This window comes from Prionailurus viverrinus, chromosome B1 (assembly GCF_022837055.1).
Source record: "Prionailurus viverrinus isolate Anna chromosome B1, UM_Priviv_1.0, whole genome shotgun sequence".
In the NCBI taxonomy this organism is placed as follows: domain Eukaryota; kingdom Metazoa; phylum Chordata; class Mammalia; order Carnivora; family Felidae; genus Prionailurus; species Prionailurus viverrinus.
This window is the reverse complement of record NC_062564.1, coordinates 106465866-106478081: the sequence shown is the minus strand read 5'-3', so window position 1 is coordinate 106478081 and position 12216 is coordinate 106465866. Positions and strand designations below refer to the sequence as shown.

General features: G+C 34.0%; 1 pseudogene; it reads left to right on the top strand.

Annotated features, from left to right (window-relative positions):
• The first annotated feature begins 10737 nt into the window (after positions 1–10737).
• On the top strand, positions 10738–11081 carry LOC125164817 (60S ribosomal protein L34-like; annotated as a pseudogene).
• The last annotated feature ends 1135 nt before the right edge of the window (positions 11082–12216 follow it).

Genomic DNA, 12216 nt, shown 5'->3' with positions numbered 1-12216 from the left:
ACAAGAACTAAATGAAACAGAGACAAGCAATAGGCCTGAAAAAGAGTTTAAAGTAATAATCATAAAGATGCTCACTGGACTGTCAAGAAGAGACGAAGAACTTTGTGGCATATCAATAATTACTTTCATTGTACATGGTCTAAGTGCTCCAAACAGAAGACATAGGGTTGCAGAATGGATTAAAAACCAGTCCTATTATCTACGCTACTTAGAAGAAACTCACTTCAGACGTAAAGACACATACAGACTAAAAATGAAAGGATGGAAAAAAATATATTCCAGCTAACAGAAGTGGAAAAAGTCAGGGTAGCAATACTTGGATAAAATAAAGTTTAAATCAAAACTGTAACAAGAGAAAAAGAAGAGAATTATATAATGACAAAGGAGAATCCAACAAAAGAATATAAAATTATAAATATCTATACACACAACACAGGAGTACCTGAATACATAAATCATATATTAACAGACATAAAGGGAGAAATAGTAATACAATAATAGTAGGGGACTTTAACAACCCACGTACATTAATGTATAGATTATCCAGGCAAAAAAATCAATGAGGAAACAGTGTCTTTAAATGACACATTAGACCAGATAGACTTAACATACACACACACACGCGCGCGCACACACACACACACACACACACAACATTCCATCCAAAAACAACAGAATACACATTCTTTTCAAGTGCACATGGAACATTCTCCACGATAGATCACATATTAGACCACAAAAGAAGTCTCAATTAATATAAAAATGTTGATATCATTTCATGCACATTTTCTGACAAAAACAGTATAAAATTCAAATGAATCACAAAATTTGGGGGGGAAACCCACATTTATAATACACATAATATAATGTTATTCAACCATAAAAAAAGGAAATCCTGACGTTCAGGACAGCATGTACAAACCTGAAGGACATTATTCTAATGAAATAAGCCAGACAGAGAAAGACAAGCACTATATAATCGCACTTATATGTGGAATCTAAAAAAATTGAGCTTATAGAACCAGATAGTAGAACAATGACTGCCAGGGACTAGAGAATGATGAAATGGAGAGATGCTGGCAAAAAGGTAAAAACTTCCAGTTTTATGTTGAATAATTTTGGGGGATATAATGCATATCATGGTGATTATGGTCAATAATACTGTACTATATACTTTAAAGTTGCTAAGAGACTAGATCTTAACGGTTCTCACCACAAAATGAAACAATAATTATGTGACATGATACAAGTGTTAACTAATGCTAAGTAATCATATTGCAATATATAAATCAAATCAACATATTATACACCTTAAAGTTGATGGCTATAGCTTATAATACTGTATTGTATACATGAAATCCTGAAATCTGCTAAGAGGGAAGATCTTGTGTTTTTACACCACACACACACACACACACACACACACACACACACACGTAACTATGTAAGAAGATGGCTGTGGTGATTAACTTGATTGTGTCAATTTTTCACAATGTACATGTATATTAAACAATTACATTTTATACCTTATAAATTTTTAAAAGCCTAATTAATACCATGTTTCCTTCCAGACAACTCCTCACCTGATATCTTCTCGACTGCCTATGGGACATTTCTAATTAGGTACCCATGGACGTATAAAATCCTACTTAATAGTTACAGACTACACTATCTTTCATCTCCATTGCCACGAAAAAGAATTCTGCCTTCTGTATCCCACATTGAATAGAATTCTCCTCTCTCTGACCACTTGCCCGATCTTGACATCTGAGTTAAAGTTGACTTCTCTCTTCACGCACTTCTCCCAAGCCATCAACTACCAAATCTCCTTTTAAATACCTTTCAGATACAAACTATTGTCTCCATCCTTACTACTAGAGTTTAGGAATCTATCTCTTGCTAACTGGGTTCGCTGCCACCAGGCCGTCCCTTCCTCCCTAACCATTTAAAACCCAGCAACCAGATGATCCTCTTGAAAATAAAATTTAATATTTTATGTCATTTTCTATATATATCCTCATTGCCCTCATGATAAAGTGTAAAATTCCATCCAAATCTTGTTAATTTTCCTTTGATTTTGATCTCCCTTGTTGCCTGCCATCCCACACTCTTAATCCATGCTCCAGGTGTATTAAGATGCTTTCGTATCCCTGCATTTTCACTCAGACTTTATGATAGAAACATTTCTCCTCCCCACTCTACTTAATCCAGGTACCTTCTAACCTTCAGTCAAATTGCAGTTGAAATAACATTCATTCAGGTACTCTCATATCAATATGTTAACTTTGCACAATCACTGTATTTTTCTCTTAATTACATTTGTCACACTTCACTTCAATCTTATGTTTAGTTGTTTATCCATACTAGATTATTTAGTGGAGAAGTGAGAATCTCTTTTTGATCTACCCATATATATTTATAATGCATGCCCCAAAGTAACATTCAATAAATCTTTTTAGATATATGAGTAAATGAAACAATCTGATACAACTTTGTGATAGGATATATGTTCACAAATAAGTGTGTATGTGTGCACATGGAGGTATAGATAAATATACCTTTAGGTAGATTCACCACAAAACACTCTAAGTAGACCATTATTCACTCTCAAAGACTAAAATAAAAGATAGGAGAAAGAAATGAAGAAACAATGTAAAGTTATAGGATGTGGCTACACACATTTCCAAACAAATTGTATTTCAGTACACTCAGCATAATCTCAAGTAGAAAAAGAAAGAGAGAAAGAAGACCAAATTCACCACATGTTGCTCTAAATATTAATAGCATATTTTTTATGGTAGACAAAAATATTTCATTTTTTTCTGTCTTTTGTTTTCAACTAAATCTGGAAAGTACTTTAATGATCTGGTAGAACAGATTTTAGAAGTATACAGGATTGCTTAAAAAATTTTTTTTAACGTTTATTTATTTTTGAGACAGAGAGAGACAGAGCATGAATGGAGGAGGGTCAAAGAGAGAGAGAAACACAGAATCTGAAACAGGCTCCAGGCTCTGAGCTGACAGCACAGAGCACGACGCCAGGCTTGAACTCACGGACCGTGAGATCATGCCCTGAGCCAAAGTCGGACACTTAACTGACTGAGCCACCCAGGCGCCCTGAATATGGGGTTGTTTTAATATATTCAAATATATTCTGTATTTCATTTTATTCTATTTTTATTTTTTTAATGTTTTTATTTATTTTTAAGACACAGAGAGACAGAGCATGAGCAGGGGAGGGACAGAGAGAGAGGGAGACAAAGAATCCAAAGCAGGCTCCAGGCTCTGAGCTCAGCACAGAACCCGAGGCGGGGCTCGAACTCATGGACTGTGAGATCATGACCTGAGCTGAAGCTGGATGCCCAACTGACTGAGCCACCCAGGACCCTATATTACATATTTTAAATGGACCACTGGTAGGTTTTCTAACTCAGTAAGATATTTTTATTTACCTTGGAAATTCAGAAAATTTGAACAATGTGCTATGACAAGTTTCACTGGATTCAATGATTATGCCTCTTTACTTATAAACACAAAAATAGAATTTGTATCCACTTTAGAGTCATAAAATATTGTTGAAGGCTCTTCTAATAATGTGAATATTGGGGAAGAGATTTTATAACATTATTTTTAGGCTTAATTAACAGTTTCTTATAAAGTTCTGCTATCTATACACACATATGCATATATAAATAGATATACATTATGACTTGTTTTTCATGAGGTTTTATTTATCTGTAGCAGCCAGGATCAAACAATATAAAGAAGTATAATGACAGATGGCTGATATTCAGTTACAAAAGTTTTATAAAAGCTTAGTTTTAAAAAAAGCCATTAATAGTATTAAAGGAACAAGGTGTTTCTCATAGAAATGAGGGAAGTAATGGTATGAGTGGGCATTTAACAGCTTACCAGAAAAGCTCAAAAGCTATGGATATCTGGTAGCCCAGTGTATCCATGAAGAATTTCATAGTGTGGTCTGAGAAAGCTGTCACCTGTGAGGAAACCATAGGGTAATATTAAATGGTTGGCTTGCCTTGCCATTGGATGGTGGGGCCAGTCATTAGGAAGACAAGCTAGAAGCTCAAGCCTTTTTGGCATATCTGCATTTGTGTCACCCTGTCTATCATAATCATCTAGGAGCAATGGCTTCCTCTTCACTTTTACCATCTAAACCTTGTATATGCTTCTGTTTTGGCCAACTCTAACCTAGAACCACATAGAGAAGAGGAGTTGATGAAACAGAGTTCACAGATGCAAGTTATTATAAGCAATTCAGAACTAAAGGATAAGCTCCACTATACCCTCCACAAACCAAACCAAAATAAAACAAAACAAATGAATGGAAAAAGGGAGAAGAATATGGCCTCAATGTTTATGAAACAAAACTTAACTTTGGCATACAAAGGTTAATTTCATCAAAATAGTCATAAGAATTTTCTTAGGTTGATTTTCAATGTCAGTACCTCTTGCATAAACTACAGATAATTCATTGACCATTTTATTCATTTTTTTCATTCAATCATTATTTTATTCATTCAAGAAATATTTAGAAAGCACTCATGTATCAAACATGTATAGTAGATACAAGTATGAACATAAGAGCAAAGTTTCTTCACACATTCAAATTACATTCTAATGGAGAGAGAAAAAAAGGAAACAGAAATGTAAATTAATTATAGTGATGTAAAAGAATAAAACAGGGTAAGGAAATTGAATACCGAAGGAGTTAATACATCAATTTCACAGAGTTATTAAAGAAAGCATCTCAGACAGGACATCTCATCAGAGACCTACATCAAATGGACAAGTGAGCTCTGGAGATAATGACAAAGTGAGTGCTTCATGCAAAGTGAGGAACAAGGTTTACATCACCAGAGGCAGGAATATGTTTATTGTTTTGAAGAAATGAAAAAAAAATTCCAGTGTGATGGATCACGATGAGGAAGAGAGAAATTAAAATGCAATAAAAATGGAATCAGAAAGTGATCAAGGAATTCTGAAGACAGACAACATAGGCTTTGGAGGTCATGATGCGGAGTACAGGATGTTTTAAACAGGCACATGACACGGTCAAGGTTTTTATTTTAAAAGAATGAGTCTGGATATTATAGGAAGAACAGAAAGAGACTGGACTTACCAACTGCAGTAGGAAGGTTAGCAGGGAACCACTTAGAATAGTTTCATTTCTGAAGAGGCTATATAGAACCTATTTGTTTTAGCCCAGGGATCCTTATTTACTACAGCTGAATGGATCAAAACATTTCCAATAAAGACGTAGAAACAGGCATCCCATATTAAAAATTATTTTAAAAGACCCCAAATCCAGATTTGTACTTAGATAACAAATAATCTGCATAATAAGGCTTTAAGGCTCAGTACTCCTACTGGATGATATTTTGGTCTCTTAATTTTAGTGAAGCAGCACATACTCCTTTATTTTTCCCTACAAAGAGAGGAAGTGCACAAAGAGAAAATTAGCTTATAAAAAGTACAGGATATGCTGTATGTATTTTTAAGAAAAAATATTCATAATTTTAGATAATGGAAGTGAAAAAAATGTTGTATCTCTTGCAGTTTGTCCCCTCTATATGAAACACTGGAATAGCAATTCCACCAAACATGGTCTCTATCTTTTGCCAAGTTTATCCTGAATATAAGAATGAAAAATAATATCAGAGACACCTGGGTGGCTCAGTCAGTTAAGCATCTGACTCTTGATTTCGGCTCAGGTCATGATCGCACAGTTTGTGAGATTGAGCCCTGCATCAGGGTCTGTGCTGACAGTGTGAGCCTGCTTGAGATTCTCTCCCTCTCCCTCTCTGCGCTCTCTCTCTCAAAATAAATAAATAAAATTAAAAAATAATATTAAAATAGATCCTATTTAAGGTTTTTATGTCTTCATTACTCATCAATAATAGCATAATGAATACTTCTTATATTTTAATTAGAACTTTCAGTAGGTGATTAGTTCCTGAACCTCATGAAATAATTTTCACTTTCTCACTAGCTCTAATTACCCAAGCTAAAATCCATCTTCTACCCTTGATTTTTCAAATATGGTGTAAATTAATGAAAATGCAAGCAGATAAAGTTCTTGTCAATTCAGTTGTAGTTATACTAGGCTGGATAGCATAAATTTATCATCAATTCTAGACTATAACATTATTTTAATCTCTAAAGTTTTATGGTTTGTTGAAATGGTTAATTGAACAGAGGTTGTCCAGCAATATAAACAGCCATGTTAATAAAATTACAAGCTTCTGAAATACCACTTTTTAAAATCTTTTTCTTTCATTACTTGTCTTCCAAACTTGTATTTAAATTCAAGTTAGCTAACATAGTGTACTATTGGTTTTAGGAGTAGAATTTAGTGATTCATCATTTACATATAACATCATCCCAACAAGTACGCTCCTTAATACCCATTACCCATTTAGCCCATCCCCCACCTCCCCTCCAGCAACCCTCAGTTTATTCTCTGTAGTTAAGAGCTTCTAAAATACCTTATCAGATTATAGTAATTTTAACTGTGTTTCAGTTTATATGATCATTTTTATTTTTATTACTTTGAACTTTCAAAAGTTATATGTAACAAAGCTCTCACTTAAGCTTTAAAGAAAGTAAGCAATATCTATTCAGAAATGTTTCTGATGAGCAGTACTGAAAGCATCTCATTCAGAAAGTAGAGGTAGAGTTCACTATGACCTACATCGCTAAGGTTGACATAAGAGCATAATAACCCATGACGTTCCAAATGATATTATCATCTATCCGAAAACTAAAATGGTGGATATGAAATATAAGTAAATTAAAAATTGGTGTGTAGGGATAATATACCTAATCATTGTTGCATATCATAAATTGCTTATTTTGTCAAGGTATAAAATGTGCTACACAGAAAAAAATATCCATAAAAGTGTATAAAACCAATTGTTTAAGGTTTCCTTTGCATACACCAATTCAAAAAGCTCTAACTAAACTCCTAAATATATGGAATCCCAACAGTTCTTACAAATATATACAACACAAACAAAGCAAAATAGATGTTAAGCTAGGTTACAAATCATGCCCCAATTACCTAAAAACCTAAATCAAAGTCAAATCCTGATGGGAATGATTGTGAATGAAAATTAACTAAGCTCAATAATTTCATATGCCATCAAAGTTCATGCTGCTGAAGCAGAATGAGAATCTCTCTCACACACACACAAGCATACACACTTTCACACCAGCCATGAAACAGTTGTAATTTTCTATCTTTAAAAAATAAAATTATGTGCCTAACATAACCATTAAAAAGGTCAAAAGAAAAATGATCACATGGGGGAAAATCTACTTGCAAAGCAAATCACAGCAAAGGCTTAATTTTCTTAATATATAAAGATTCCTACTATATATTCCTATACTATACTATAGGATATATACTATAGGAATATACTATATATATTCCTTAATATATAAAGATTTCCTGTTAGCAAAGCACCAAAATCCAAAGAGAAAAATGGACAGAAGAGAAGGAAAAAGAGGTGTCAGAAAAGGGTGGGGGGGGACAAATAAAACAACAAATTCCTAAATATATGAAAAAACTAGGAGTAGGAAGCACTCATGATGTTTTCTTCCCTGCCCCCAGGTCTCTTTTGTTAGTATGATTATTTTTTTCATTTCTTCTTCCAGGCTTCCTGTGTTAATAGATTATCCTTCTCTACAATATGGGGCTTTAACAGAATCTGTATTGTATCAAATAAATACACTAATGAATCAGTTAATGCACTCTGTTCAATTGTTTCAGGCTCCACCTTGGATTCCAAACCTCTTTCTCATGAGTACATGCCATTTCTCAGGTGTTCTGTGCTAACTTCACAGGCCTTCATTACTGTTGTACAAAAATGCCAGATCCATACTGTTGTGCAATAGCACTTTGCAACTTAACCTCATAACATGCTACTCTGGATCTTGCTGTATCCTAACATTCTCTTCCATGTAGATTGAAAGTGGAGAGGAGAGAATGGCAGAATCAGAATATCTGGGAAAGGAATTCCTGAGATAAGGATATCTTCCCCATTTTACTTTCCAGCTTTCTTTTTTTGTTTTTATTGTTTGTGTGTGTGTGTGTGTGTGTTTATTTTTTTTTTGGGGGGGGGTGAGAGTGAGCTGGGGAGGGGCAGAGAAAAAGGGAGACAGAGGATCCAAAGCAGGCTCTGATCTGAGAGCAGAGAGCCCAGTGGGAGGTTTGAGGCTCAAAGCATGAGATCATGACCTGAGCCAAAGTTGGATGCTAATGACTGAGCCACTCAGGCACCCCTACTCTTCCCCTTTTCTTGAGAGAAGCTGCCAAAAGAGCACCATATCTAGGTCTACTTGCTTGGAGGAGAGGGTCTGTGGGAGGAAGCCCTGTCCAGTCTACAGGTGGGAAATAATGAGTTTCATTTTGGGCTTCAGCATAAAGACACAGACACCCTGCAATTATATTCATACATACTTCAATATCAACATTTCCAGTAGTATTTGCTGGAGCTGTTGGTCTTGTTTATCAGATGGTTCAGGAAAAATTCACACTCAATATATACAAATTCCTCTCAAATGCAAGTAGATTCTAAGATTGGCAGATAGTTCTAAAATTAAAAGCATATTCTCAATGTAATCTACAATACCGTGGCCATTGTTTTTTGGTCCTAAATTCTCACTCTTGCTTATTTCATACACATTACAATGAAACTTCCTATAAGAATTATTTCACCTGCGCAATTTTAATATACTCTTTTAGCCAATGAAACATATTTCTTGAGGATGTAAAAATTTTCATATACTTTGTCTTCAATTTTTAAGGTACTTTTTCCTTTCAATTTGTCAAAACAGATTATTAGTGTTAACCACGTTATATCATATTTAAATTAATTCAGACAGCTTAATACATGAATGTATTCATATGCAAAGCACACAATAGTCAAATCAAATAATGAAGTTAATACACAAAGTTTTGTAGAAAGGAAATCACATCAAGTGCAACTTAACCTAATTGAGACTGATTTTAAATCACTTTTATTTTAAAGATATATTTAATCTTCCAATAATAGCTTTTTTTCTATATGAAATTCAGAGCCCTTTGAATATTTTCCCTTTTTCCTTTTTTTTTTTCCTTTTCATCTTGTTATTTTAATCTACTAAGTGGATGAATTTCCATCTGGCAAGATTTCATTATCTTCTGCTTTGATTAGAAATCATTACAATTTGTACTGTTTTCTTTACCTCCTTTGAAAGGACTTCAATCTCTGTTGGTTTAATAAATATGCTAATGTATGTTACAGGAGTAAAACTCTAAGGAGATTAGAACATGTTCTATTATGGAGAAAGTATGTTATTTTACTTTTTTAAAGCATGTATTAGAAATTTCTAAAGAGAAAGGATGCCTAGCATTTTTTTAAATAATTCTTAAGAGTCAATAGAAGACATTTTATTACATTTAACAATATTAACAATTTTTATCAAGTGACTACTCTGAAAAATTCTAAGAACACTACTGAGGGTATGCCAAACAAGGCACATATTCTCATGATGCTAACACCTAAAAACTAAACAATTACAACTAAGGACTGTAACTATTCTGATAGTCGGTAGTATGGGGAAACTTGAAGGGGATATGAGCTATGTATGTAAAGAATCAGTGAATGAACTTTGAGCAAATGATATATAGGGAAGTTCTTTAAGATAAATGTAATTCATTTAGGTAATTTTTGAATATTGGGCCCAAAGAATATAAATAATTATATCATAGTTTTCTCTACAGTGCTAATAATCCAATTTTATTAACCATTACTTTATATTCTGTGATTTTCCTATTCATATATTCTACTCATTTTTCTTTTGCCTATTCCATATTGATTTGCTGACATTGTTTATATGTGAAAGATCATGTGTATATTGATTAAGAGTAAGAATTTGGACTCCTGAAACACTACCTGTATCTAAATCTCATTATATGCAATCACTGTGACCTTGGGCATGATTTTAACATCTCAGTGCTTCAGTTTCCTCATCCATAAAATAGGATAAATAATAGTATCAATCACACAGGGGAGATATAATGATAAAATGAATTAATATGCAGAATGCAGGGCACCTGGTGGCTCAATCAGTTGAGTGTTTGACTCTTGATTTTGGCTCAGGGTCATGATCTCACAGTCTCATGAGTTCCAGCCCTCCCTGGGGTTCTGCACTGACAGTGCTGAGTCTTCTTGAGATTTTCCCTCTCTCTCTGCCCCTTCCCCGCTCACACTCTATGTTTCTCTCAAAGTAAATAAATAAAAAGCAAAAAAAAAAAAGCAAAAAACATGCAGGACTCAGGGAAAAAAATGTACAAAGTAAGCCCTTTATAATTTTTTGCTGTTGTATCATTATGAATTAGATATTAATCTTAGTGCAAATCTCTCACTAACAACTATTTAAAAGCTATCAAGCATTCAATATGTGTTTCCATTGCCCCTTCATTGTATATCTTGTTTTCCCAAATTGAAACTCTATATTTCTAATCACCTCTTCCGCTAGCTTGTGGACATGTGACAGGCTCTGCCAGTTTGATACAGCTGCATGAGACTCTGATTCATAAGGAAGTCACATCAGGAAACAAGCCAGGAATAACGGGACACCAAAACTGTCGAAGCACACAGGAGCGAAGGCAGTGAGTTTATGGTAATGGTGGCCTTTGCTTTTCCAGGGATATGTCTAGAGGTATTCTGAATGGTCCAGTGTTTCACATACTGTCATAAGCTATCCTACAATACAGCCTCTAGCAAAACTAGGCTATTGCAAACCCCTGCTAATAGAATTGTTTACTTTTATACCCAGAGGTTTGCGAAAGTAGCAAAATCTGCATGTGACGTGTTTTCAGGCTGACTTCAAAGGGTCCATGCTATAAGAACTAAAGTTCTTATGAGGCTGTCTAAAATGAAAAAAAAACATGTCAGAGGGCCTATGGTGGCTCCATATGTGCTACATGTGTCCCTGACTGGATCAAGTGTGCTTTCTGTATTGAGGAGCAGAAAATCCTGAAACTGTTAAAGGCACAGAACACAGAAAACTAAGTAATAAAATGAAGCTTATTTTGAGTAATAAAATGATTTAAAAGCTAAAAATAAAATAATAAATAATTATGATAGCCCTTTCAAAATGACACTGAAGCATTAGGATCAGCAGTATTAGTTAACCACCAAGTTCTACAGTGTGGTCTTAGAGTTGTTGCTGCGAGCTTATTAATATTTCTTTATAAACACTTCCTACTTAAACCTGTGGAAATGTAGTCTATTTACTTAGAGTAAGGAGAAATATCAATATAGTAATTGACTTCAGAGGTAATTAGTCATCTCACCTGATTGAGTTGAAATCAGCAAATAATAATAATAATTAATAGTAATAATAATTAACATGAGAGAAGGGATGTATTCTATAGCATATAATGATAGACATTAGCTTAGTTTATCATTGTGGTCACTTAGAATAACATGTGTTTTAAAGTCAGCTCTTCCTTGCAGTGTGAAGAAAACTATAAACAAATCAAAAAGGCAACCTACTGAATGAGAGAAGATATTTTCAAATAACCTATCTGATAATAGGTTAATATCCAAAATATGTAAAGAACTTATATAGACCAATACCAAAAAAAAAGCAAAAAACAAAAAACAAACAAAAACATATAACCCAATAAAAAATGGGCAGAGGACCTGACTAAAGATCTTGCCAAAGAAGACTAAAGATGACAAACAGACACATGAAAAGATGTTCAACATCACTAATCATCAGGGAAATATACATGAAAGCCACAATGAGATATCACCCCACACCTGTTAGAATGGCTAAAATCAAAAAGACAAGGAATGAGTCTTGGCGAGGAATGGAGAAAAAAGAACCCTCGCGTACTGTTGGTTGGAATGCAAAGTGGTGCAGCCAATGTGGAAACAGTATGGAGGTTCCTCAAAAAATTGAAAATAGAACTACCATATGATCCAGTAATTCCACTACTAGATATTTACCCACAAAAAAATGAAAATAGTAATTTGAAAAGATGTATGCTGCTGGTGTTCATTGCAGCACTATTTATAATAGCTAGGCTATGAAAGCAACCTAGGTGTCCATTGATAGATTAATGTATTAAGAAGTTTATATAGATATATGTCTTATATATTATTATACATTATATATAATGAAATATGTTATACTACT